Source organism: Sander vitreus, chromosome 18 (genome assembly GCF_031162955.1).
Source record: "Sander vitreus isolate 19-12246 chromosome 18, sanVit1, whole genome shotgun sequence".
Lineage (NCBI taxonomy): Eukaryota > Metazoa > Chordata > Actinopteri > Perciformes > Percidae > Sander > Sander vitreus.
This window is the reverse complement of record NC_135872.1, coordinates 28241621-28253991: the sequence shown is the minus strand read 5'-3', so window position 1 is coordinate 28253991 and position 12371 is coordinate 28241621. Positions and strand designations below refer to the sequence as shown.

Here is a 12371-nt window from a genome sequence, read left to right as displayed (position 1 = left end):
CAGAAGTCAAGGAATACGGCAACGTTTCTATAACAAAGTCCGACATGGTAAAAACACAAGCAGTCAAACCATCAGACAGTTTGTACACGGGCTGACCGTCTGGATTGTCTAAAGATATATCCACACTACTCCGTTTTCATTTTAAAATGGCGTTTAAAAAAGAAAATAGATCTCTGTCCTCACGAGCGTTTTTGCACCGTTTCAGAACTAATCTTTGTTCATAGTAACACGCCTGAAAACGCGTATCACAGACCATTAATGTGCACTGGGCGTGGCTGTTACGGCCACTGGACACTAGGGCTAGGTACCAAATTCAGTACTTTTTAGGCACAGACTGAATTGCCTCTAACGTATCGAGTATCAAAAAATCATTCGATGCCCAATTTCAATACCTAAGGAGTAAATCTCATCAGCGTCAGAGATAATTTATTATATATATAATTGGTATCGAAAAAAGTATAATTTAGCAACAGGTATCAAAGTCACGGTATTGGTACCGGTATCAAATATTTCTAAACGATGCCCAGCCCTACTGGACAGAGGAATTGCCGCAAATCCCTCGAATAATAAAGCTTGCCTCGTGCACTTGTAGGCAGTAGTAGTATTATAAAATGCTGAATTGAACTGCACAACAGCTGCTAACATCGACAACAACATCAGAAATATAATTTCTGATCCATGTTGAATTAACCACTGGTAGTCAAGGCTGATGTTTGTTTTCTTCCAAAAAAGGGTCATGTAAAAGTCGTGTGACGATTTAGGAAAGGACATGTGGGGACTGATAAGATCCTGTCAGGGAGCGAATGTGGGTGTCTGCGTAATTGTTTTCAAAAGGTTTTCAAACTAAAATGGGGTCAGCATGTTGTTCAAATGTCTCTGTTTTAGGGTGTTGGAAATGCCAGAGCCAGGCGTAAATGTAGCAAAAGATACGCAATTGAAAACGAAAAGGTACAAGTGTGGATGTAGCCTAAATCTGATTGTATGACCGCTCATGTTTCTGTCGTCACCGCATTCCGAGATCAGAGCAAATAATTTGGTGAGTATCATGTTATTATTACCAATAGGCATGATTGCCAAAACTATTAAGTACTTGGGGATGGGGCTTCTGCTTTTTTAATGGTCCGACAAGCTTTTACTTTGAAGCAGTCTTCTCTTCTAATTCTCTCCTCTGCATACTTTCAGTGGTAGACTGATCCCCCAACCCCCCTAGCCCCAGTTCCCAGCATCTCTATGCCTTACAATACATCCAGACTTGCCAATTGTAGTCCAGCTGTTGGGCACCAGTTGTGCCATGATCACAGACTGATGTGTGAGTTGATGTGAGCACAGGCTGGGGGCCGAACACGCCGCTTCATCACACAATGAACCACCCAGAAGCCCCTAAAGTGTCTAATCCTTTACCACCATTGTCCACATATTCCTATGACTACCAATGACAACAGTCATTCATGTGATTGCAATTTTACGTTACTGTTGCTTTAGTTGAGAGTTTTGTTGACCACTCTGGTGAAGATTTTTGTGTAGTGGTGCTGTTTGTGCCAAAGAAAAGGTTGGCCTCCTTCACCCTGTGCTGTTTTTTTAAAGCCTTGTCTTGGTGTGAATCACTTAAGCAGTTTGGATAGCCGTCCTCTCCTGCCAGACTCTGTTCTCTTTTAAACTGTTTTTTGACCGACCTTAATGCCACTGTTGCCAGTGCCCAGACGTCTAAAATGTAGTCCTTAAACCTACTCAGTAACTTTCAGCTCTCTGTGTATTGCCAAGTTGTTCCCTTTTTAGAAGAAGTCTCATGTAGTTGTCGACCTGTGGCACTGTTCAAATTAACCGGCTTAGATAGACACTGGATCCATATTTATGAGCTCATTGTTTGGTTTAGGATTAGCCTGCTCACATCTTTTTCCAAATGGATGATTTTGACCAACCATGAGCTTGTCACATTGGATCACCGGCCAAGATCACAGAAGGCAGTATCAAAAGTTATTTTCAGCACAACCCATGAATTATTTCTGCAGCTGTCCGACATTTTCTTTTCAAATCCGACAACACATTTGCTGTTGTTTCCTAGTAGCTAACCCCTAAACATAATATTTTCGTACCAGGCAGACGTGTCAGACTATGTTGAGAGAAGTATGTGTAAAAGTGAAAAAGGGAAATAAATCAATTGAAGAAGTTGATGTGCCAGCAGTGATTGCTCAAGCACTATTGGTCCAACACAGCACAGCCTTCAATGGTGCAAAGTTAATGTGAGGAGGCATTTGGCAGATGGCTGCCTTCTCTTCATGAAAGGATTTGAATAGGGATATTTTGCCCCTTTCCTTTCTCTTCTTGTGATCTCTCCGCAAGGCACCAGAGACAAAGCAGGGGACACACAAGAAACAGAGACAGAGACACTTGGCATCAGAAAGTCCTCTAAACAGGTGTTTTTGTGGGTGAACTCCTATTTGTCCCTCCACCCCCGCTGTGGGCTGTGAACAGGATTATGTTGTTTTTGGTCTTCCCTGTTTGGGAGTAGCTACTGACAAGGGTCTCAGCTTTACAAAACCTAATATTGTACAGCATAATGAAAAGAAGACGGATGATTTCTGACGATCATACAGCTTATTTTTCATTTTTTAAACCCAGCTATTTGATCTGTGGGCCCTAAGCAGTCCCATTTCAGCATTTCAGTTCTTTACCGATGCACCGCCCGATGTTGCTTTATTATTACTGTTATGTTTTACAAGTTATATTATAATGCATCACAGTGACACAAAGACCAGAGCCATCTGATCACCAATGGGAATGTACATTCTGTGCTTGCTGTCTGTCAACATTGATAATTACTAATGAGTTAGAGCGTAAAGAAAGTCTTCCTGACTGAACTTTTGCTAAGCTTCATTTGTTTGGCTCCTTAGGGTCAAACCACCAGAACAAACAACACATCGCAATATATATATATATATATATATATATATTTTTTTTTTTTACCATATTATGGTTTTAAAGTTGGGAATGACGTGTTAGCAGACTTTTGCATAATTACGAATATTCTACTTTTTGTGAAGGGGGTTCGGCGTGACATTCAGCGACGTCCACGTAATAAAGTAAACAAGCCAAGTTAGCTGCTCTGAGCTAATGCGTGCTAAGTACTGTAGCTGAGGGTCACAAAAAAACTGCTGAGGCTTCGTAATCTGAACCAGCGTGAACCAAGACACACTTTGATTAACTACCTTATTGAAAACAGTATTGCATGACGCTACTGCTTCTGTTTTTACCCTTCACATAAAAGCCCAACATATTTTCACTCACGGCATTTCACTAAGAGGCAACTCAATAATACAACAATAAAGCTTACACTACATTAACGACATTTTTGACGACATTAGATATCAAACAAAAGCCAGAGACTATATCGTTTAATACGATACAACTTAATGTTGTTGTATACGATACAACTTAATGTTGCTGTGAGATGTAAAATCACCACTTTAAAGCAGAAAGCAGAAGATAACCCTAAACCCTACAGGTAGCAAGATTAGCATTTATTTGGAGTTGTATTTTTTGGCCACCTGACGAATGCAAGTTCAATATTAGTCTACATACTTCTCTCTGGGTTCATCACTATGGGTGACCCCTATCAAATTATACTTGATCAGGTATTAATACAAAAATGTTGATTGGAGCAGCTTTTAGTTCTACATTTCTTTGCACTGGTGTTGTTGGAAAAAGAGGCTGTCAATGACTGCCTCTCATGCCATTCAACATACTGACTCAACCACTGATACAGGCTGACTAGTACAGTGCCAAGCTGCAAAAAAAAGTAGGTTACAGTTAGAAACACATGGCCCAACAGTGCCCAAGGTCCAACCGATCTGCTGTGGTGTATCAGGTCTCAAAGGATTCCCCCAACCAGTCTGGTCAGGTGGCCCACTAAGAGACAGGTTCTGTCCGAGATTTCTGCCTGTTAAAAGGACGTTTTTCCTTGCTGCTGTCACACCAAAAGCATGCTCTTGTGGGGAATTGTTGGGTCTTTGTAAATCATAGTGTGGTCTAGATCTACTCCATCTGTACAGTGTTCTAAGATAACTTCTATTATGATTTGACAATAAAAGTTTGAATTAAAAGGATGATGATGGCAGGTGTCTGCAAGATGCCTCCCAATGCTATTGGTAAACCTTTTTCTCATCTACCACCATTGCTAGTGGCTTTTTGTTTTACAACTTTAAGTTATAAGCTTAAATATTAAGCTATTATTGAACAGCATCCTAACTCACAGTCAGACAGAAATCACTTAGTCATAGCTACGAATATGAAGGTTATTAATATAGTAATGCTATGAAAAACTAGGCAGCAGTGCCCCAGTGGAGCCATTGGCTTTATTGTATCCCAGCTGCCTGCCTGTATGAGGGTGCCTGACTAATGACTGTTTTTTGTTTGGGTCTACTCTAATTAGGCCTGGCAGGGAGGAATGAGAGCTGTTTCACCTGCTAATGTGGGAAAAGGAGCAGACAAGGTCAAAAACCAGACACACCTTGACCTGCAACATGGCAGCCTGATTTCCCACATGCAGGGACTTAACTTTAGGATTAATGCAGAGGGCTGCATAGCCAGTGGGTTTTGTTGAATTGGATATAATTGGCGAATATCCCTTTGCTATTGTGAGGAATTAATCCAGTTAAAAATGTATTTATGGTTCATCTGAGTCATGTATAACAGTCAGTCTGTATTTTCTAACCTTCATTTCTGATGAGTTAGCCCCATTAGCCAGTTAAAGAGCTCTTCACTTCTTCTCAAAGTTTGACTGGACCATACCACAGGCACATCAATTGGTAGTTTTGTGAAAAGAAAACAGCTACCTATTCATTAGAAGCTCTTTGCCTCAGCTTAGTGTCATGATCCTATGAAGCTAGGGCTGGGTAAGGTCCCAAAATACTGGTACCAATACTGATACTTTGCAACAAGATCTGTGTTTTGTCATCTACTACACACACTTTGTTACAATTTAGGAATGATGGCTAGAAATACAAAAATAAGACCTAATGATCATGATAACCAGGAATCTGGGAATATGGCGACCTTTCTGACCGGGCAAGAATCTTCATCAGTCTATCAGAAACCATCAGACTGTTTCACAGGCCGAAAGTCTGTCTGTCTGATTGTATGACTGCTCATGTTTGACACACGTTGTCAAGTGGAAGAGCTCAGCCTTGCCCTAATGCACAGACAGAGAGCCAAGTATAGGAGAGAAAAAAGAAAGGGGCAAGACTCCCACAACCTCCGCTAAAACCATGTTTTTTTGTTATTATCTCTCCCTGGTGTCTTCAGAACTGAACTTGACATACTGGTTTCCTCAAATGTAAAGTCAATCCACATTCAGAAGCAGTGTTAGTGGGGACACCCTACACTGACAAGATTACCTGCATAAGAATCGATATGTGGGATATCGAATGAAAGTCCATTTTTCAATACTTCATCTAACCAAGCCCTAGATAAACAATTATTTATGACAACCTTATTTTAATTTGCCTACATCAGCAAGGCAAGGGTATTGGAAAGTAAGTAGGAAGGTTTTTGAAGTACAGTACCTTTCAGAAAATGTAGGAAGAAAGAAGAAACTAATTAGAAGAAAAATAAGAACAAAGAATGGAATTAACATTGAATTTTTATTAATAAAGCAGACTTTATTAGGGTCATCTCATGATTGCTGTTTTTATTCTCTTCATCAGCCAGCCCGCAGTCAAAGACGTATGTATGTGCAGTTCACTGGTTGTCAATCATTTTCGTCCATTTGCTGCAGTCAACATCCATTGCATATTGCTAAAGATGAGTTGCTTAGTCACTCAGTTTTGAGTATTTGTTTCGAAACTAATCGCTGCACCATCATAAGTCATTGTCTAGTAGCAGGAATCCATGATGCGCCTCATGCTCATGAACCTCATGCCACTCATGCCCATGTTCATGAAGTTCCTGTACTCTCCGGGCCTCATGTACCACATCCTTCCTCTGAAGTGGGGCTGCTCGTACATCAGCCAGTGGCCCTCCATCACGTTGCAGGACATGAAGTTGGACATGCTGTAGCGGTCCATGATGTTGTCGCAGTCCTCCATCAGCTCGTGCATCTGACCCTGGAAGTTGTCCCTCTCGTAGATCCTCATCCTGTAGGAGCCTCTGTGCATGGGGGATCATGCGGCAGGACCTGATGCAGTCGCTCATGCCCATCATGCTCATGTAGTCGGGCGTACTCGCCCCTCCTCATGAAGTACTGGTTGCCCATGAAGTTGGTGCGGTCATAGACCATGAAGCAGCCCCTCTCCACTCTGCAGGAGTGGCAGTGGCTCATGTAGGAGGACATGTCGGGGCAGTCGCTCATGCACTCGTAAGAGCGTCCCTGGAAGTTCCTCTCCTCGTAGAAGACAATCTTGTTCATCATGTTGCCGGAGGTCATCTTTGCCAGATGTTGTTGCTGCTGCTGGTGCTGCACTTGGAGCTGAACTGCTTGTCTACCTGTTTGAAGCCTTCCTTTTTATACCTGACAGGCAGAGGTCCCCTTTGTGAAAACAGCCTGACCCAGCAACATGCCATAGAAGCCCATAGTGCACTGAGGGTTGCCCACATTTACAGTTGTTCCCCCAAAAGACCCAACGAATACTGTCAGACAAAACCTTTTTGCAAAGGGTTAACACAAGACAATAGCACCTTTGTAACACCTGCAAAGGCTTAAATTGCTGTACTGCACAAAATCATTGCTTTGGAATTTGGCTTTGTACTGTCGTCTCATTCTTAGCAGTTTGCCAGATCATCCATTAATATTAACAGTGAAGGGTTTGTTTAGGGCTGTTAAACGATAAAAAAATTTTAATCGCGATTAATCGCTGAAGTTCTATAGTTAATCACGATTAATCGCATGTTTTATCACAATTAAAATTCTATTATTTTGCATTTCAGAACTGTTTAAGTACATAATAACAATGGAAAGCAATTCTTACCAGTGGATCTTGATTGGGAATCAAATGAATGCAAAGAAAGTGACTTTATGAACTTGACTATTATTTATTTACTGTAAACAAATGTGTGAATCTGTCATTATTACACAAGTACCTAACCTAACTGAGATGTAACACTAACACTTTGCTTATACAGTACAAACTAAATGGTCCAAAAACCAGATGCCACAGTAGGACATTTAACCTTTACATTTTTAACAAGGATTGAGAACAATTGACTGAGATGTAACACTAACAACCACCGTTAAGGCAAACGAGTGCAAAGTCCAGCCAATATAGCCAATATAGTTGTTATGCTAGGGCTGCACGATATTCTTTCATCATCTACATCGCGATGTGCGCATGCGCAATAGTCACATCGCAGGACGTTGCGATGTGACTATCACTATTGCTGCTTGATAAAAAAGTAAACTTTAACCGGTCTCCTTTTCCATGATTGTTACCGGCTGACCCTTCCCCTTTAAGACAGGTGGTCATGTGACGTAATATTAGTTCGACGGGGGGGTGTTATGGGAAGTGAGGCTCTCCCGTGTGTAGAAAAGTACCGTAAGCAGCAGCTGCCGCCGACACAGTGATACACATGCTTTTCCATGTAGTGAAGCTCCAGTAGTCAGTGTTTTATGTTCGCTGCAAAGACAAACTAACCCACCTGATTAATGCAGCGTAATCACGACATCTCCCGCCATTTTTCACCGCAGAAAGCTGCTACCAGCCAGGCTAAAGCTAACATAGTTAGCCTAAAGAAACAAGGCGTCTGTCCCAACTAACGTTATGGTTCGGAGCTGCGACGCTGGAAACGTAACACTAATCTACAACAGCAGTCTGTTTCTGATATAACCTCATTTACACTGATTTCAGTACTCTTGGATACACAGTTTGTTGAAGAGTGTGACATGCAGGCTCTGCACGCACAGCAAACCAACAATCATCATCTATTTTAATCAGTTTATCAAACAACCAAAGCAGCCCCGCTAGTCGACACCAACCTGACATTTAGAGGAAGCAACATGCATTATTAATATCATTCACTTTAGCCTGGATTGATATTATATGAATACAATGGTGTCATGTCAGTCAACCAGTGTATTTCTTCCTAATGTCCCTCTCCTAAATCTCTTCAGAAGAGGAGTCACAGCCTGACTGGCTTTGGTTTTTGTAAAGCATTAAAGTTCAACAAAGACAAAGGTTCACATTAGAAAGTTTCCTTTTTCATTTTTATTTTATTTGTAGATGCTCTCCCCTACAAAATCACCCCAGTAGTTGAGAATGATTTAGCATTTCTAAATAGGGCTATTTATGTCCTCTTGTAAAAATTTGTCTTTTTTTCATATCGCAGTATATATCGCAGGGGGAAAAAATATCGCAATGTAAGTTTTTTCCAATATCGTGCAGGCCTATGTTACGCCCCAGTCTAGGGGTGCCTAGGACGCAACATGAAAAGGCCCCATCTTCACCGTCTCCCAAATAGCCACAAACAATTATGTTTTTGGATAACAGCAAACTTATTTATTTTACAGAGAACGAAAATATATACATAACATATAGACGTATAAGGCAGGGTGACTACCACCTAAATAACAAAGAAAACAATTCTAACTGGGAGATAAGAAACTAACCTAACAAACAAAAGGGCAAAACAAATGACAAAAGACTTACCTCCCTAACTCACAAAACAGGAGACAACAAGACTAACACACCTGGCAGTCCACCCTCACCAAACAAATGTTTTTTTAACACCCAGGTGACCAGCTAAGCTGGAGTCATGTGCAAGACTCAAAATCTGCGCTCGATAGTCTTTTGGCACAACCACCTGATTTACAACGCGTATCTCACTGGAGTCAGGACTCCACCGTCTCATCAAGACACCGTTGTCCAGAAAAAACACACCAGACTTGCTGTCGTCCTCGGCGGCTACAACAGAGGACAGACACAACGTTAGAGACGGATCATTTATCTGAGCATCAATCAACATTTCTCGGGTCACGCGCAAACTCAGGTCTGTGTCAGCAGGAAACAGATCAAACTCATTGACACATTTTGATACCTTTTCACACTCAGTAGCAGGGGTCACTGAAAAGGAGGGCTCACCCTCATCTAATGTAGCCATAAACGACTCAGACAAATCCACAACTTCACCCACTTTACGAGCCTGTGCGCGCGTAATTGCGCACACAGGAAACCAATTTGGCACAGACACAGCAGAAGACACAGAGGCGGGACAGCAAACAGACGCAACCGAAATGGGATCACTAACTACTTCGGGCAGAGGAAACACCTTTCCTCCGGCCAAATCGTTACCCAAAATAAACGAAATGCCACTAATCGGGAACTGTGGGAGCACAGCAACTTTACACCTGTCCTGACACAAGCGCTGAATGCAAGTGAATCATGTGAGAGAGGCAAAACACTAGCCAGTATGAATGAATGATAGGCGGCGGTATCTCGAAGAATAGTTACCGGCACTTTATCTGATTCCTCGCCGGTTACAGAAACAAACCCGTGACAAACGAACGACTTGAAACGAGGGTCAACCTCCACCTCTTCAGGTAAAAGCTCAGTGTGTTTTACAGGCGGGAACGCGGCGTTTATGAAACCCACACCTGCAGGAAGTTTAGCACTTTTGTGAGGTCCTTTTTTTCTAAGAGCCAGGCAGACCGCAATCAAATGGCCTGGCTCATGGCAATAAAAACACTCGCGGCCCTCACCCGCAGCTGGTAAGGTGCTTTTACGCATCATCTTTGGTGACCGATTTCTGCGCTCAGGCATTACATGTGTAACACGTGGTGCTGGCATAGAAAAAACGCTTTTATGAGTCAAAATGAATTCAACACTTTTTGAATTCCTCCAGCAGAATAAGCTCTCTGATCTCCGCCATGGTTTTAACATTACACGCTTGGCACCATTTATCAAACAAAACGCTCTTGTCACGCACAAACTCAACATACGTCTGGTTAGCAGTTTTCTCACTGTTTCTAAATTGTTGACGATATGCTTCTGGGACCAGCTCGTAGGCCTGCAACACAGTCTTTTTCAAGATTTTATAGTCAAGACTATCCTCAATAGACAGACTGGCACAGACTTCTTGAGCTTTCCCCACTAATTTACACTGGAGGAGAAGGGACCAGAACTCTTTGGGCCAACTCAGGGCAGCAGCTATCCGCTCGAAAGCGCTGAAATATGAGTCAACCTCGGACTCACGAAATGGAGGGACTAAAGCAATGTAATTTTCTTGGCAGAAACAGCACTGCGGTCAAGAGGAGACATCGGGGTGGAGACTACAGGAGCTCCTCTTTCCAGCTCGAGAGCCCTGACGCGCAGATGCATGGCTTGCACCTCTAGCTGTCTGTTTTTGGTCTCTACCTCCTTTATTTGGAGGGCTATGCGGAGATCCTCTGTGGTCATTTTACCCATGAGAGGATCCGTGACCGGCTCATGTTCCACACCAGCAGCGAGCATGCCAGCAGCCCCCGCTGCTTTCACCTCTGCCATCGGTGCGTCAGCCGCCGCGCCACCCGCAGTAGCAACAGCCACATCAGCAGCTGGTTCAGGGAGAATGCCCTGCTCCACCAACTCTGCACACAGCAACCGTTTGAGCTCCGCTTTATTGGCACTGTAAGACACGTGTACACTGTAACAACTTGCCACCATCAACAGGTCTTTTTTTTTTGCATTTTTTCGTAATAATAATAATTCCCCCCCCACACCAAAAAACTGCCAACCAGAAAACAAATACCCACCGAACCTACCCGGAAACAAAGCGCGACAAGAAGACGGAACGAGCCCCCATTCATGTTACGCCCCAGTCTAGGGGTGCCTAGGACGCAACATGAAAAGGCCCCATCTTCCCCGTCTCCCAAATAGCCACAAACAATTATGTTTTTGGATAACAGCAAACTTATTTATTTTACAGAGAACGAAAATATATACATAACATATAGACGTATAAGGCAGGGTGACTACCACCTAAATAACAAAGAAAACAATTCTAACTGGGAGATAAGAAACTAACCTAACAAACAAAAGGGCAAAACAAATGACAAAAGACTTACCTCCCTAACTCACAAAACAGGAGACAACAAGACTAACACACCTGGGGTCCGTTTCAGGAAGGAGGTTTAACAAACTCTGAGTCTGACCCTGATGTCTGAGATGGAAACTCTGAGTTTTCGGTTCCAGAACAGCTGATATGAGATGGTTCAATCAACTCAGAGTATGTTCACGCGCGTGCACCACCACAATAAAAAGGCAGTATGAATGGAGCCATGATTCTACGATTCACCATGGTAACAACCACAAACAAACGGGTCGGCGGAAATACTCATGCGCACAAACGAGTTTGAACATGTATTTAGTTAAAAAAGCAAGACAGCGGCTGCTGCAAAAGAGAGAGAAGTGGTGTGGGAGGAAATTGCTGCTCGAGTCAATGCGTAAGCATTAACAGTGTATTAATTTCATATTTAATCACAGTTAACAGATAATATTACTGGTGAAAACTGGAATTGTATTACACCTATAATTTCATTTGGGTGCAATCCTGCGATCGAAAAAGTAAGCTAGGCCTACTACTATATCCCATTCTGAGGCTGCAGCACCATGATCATTAACAGAACTATAATGTATAATCATGTATTTCTTTTTAATGGCTCTCACTGGTTTGTGTCCAGGGAACACAACAAAAAACGTTTCAGAGCGAGTCACACTTTTCTGACGGCTACAGTAGCTTTACTATTACAGTGTGATCCGCATCACCAATAAAGAGAACTGCCGTTTGCGAAAAACGTAACGCGACACAAAGAATCTGCCGGGATGTTAAAGCCTGTCCACGATGGTGGATGTTAGTGATATGAGGACGATAAGGTATCTACATATCTGATGGACTGTGAAAAAATGTGGAAATGAAAATACATTTAGTCTGGACTCAATATCATCTCCCAACGTAAACTCTCTGTGAAGTAATCCAGCTTCTTCATCAACAGGATCGTCGACAAAAGGACATGACATGTTTGAGAAAAAAAAAGTTTTATAATCTGCCTAACAATAAGTTTTATTTATTAAGTGTTTATTCATGCAGATAACAAACTGCATTAAAATGTGCCTGATACAGACTGAATGAATGAATGAATGAGGAAATGAGTGAGGAGAAACCTGGAGTTCCTCTCAGTCTCCTCCCTCTGACACTGTGTGAGAGGGAGGAGACTGAGAGAAACTCCAGGTTTCTTGAAGATAACCTGCTCCCGACCAGGTTAGGTTCATAGGCTCAGTTACCATAGCAACTGACTCTGAGGTGAAGTTACCTCTCTTTCTGAAACGGAAAACCCAGCGTTTTCCTCATCTCAGGGTTAACAAACTCAGAGTTTTCACTAAACCTGCTTTCTGAAACGGAGCCCTGGC

The 12371-nt window shown here is 42.4% G+C and overlaps 1 pseudogene; it reads right to left on the bottom strand.

The window, feature by feature from the left end:
- Window positions 1-5870: 5870 nt before the first annotated feature.
- Window positions 5871-6421, bottom strand: LOC144533719 (gamma-crystallin M2 pseudogene; annotated as a pseudogene).
- Window positions 6422-12371: the final 5950 nt, after the last annotated feature.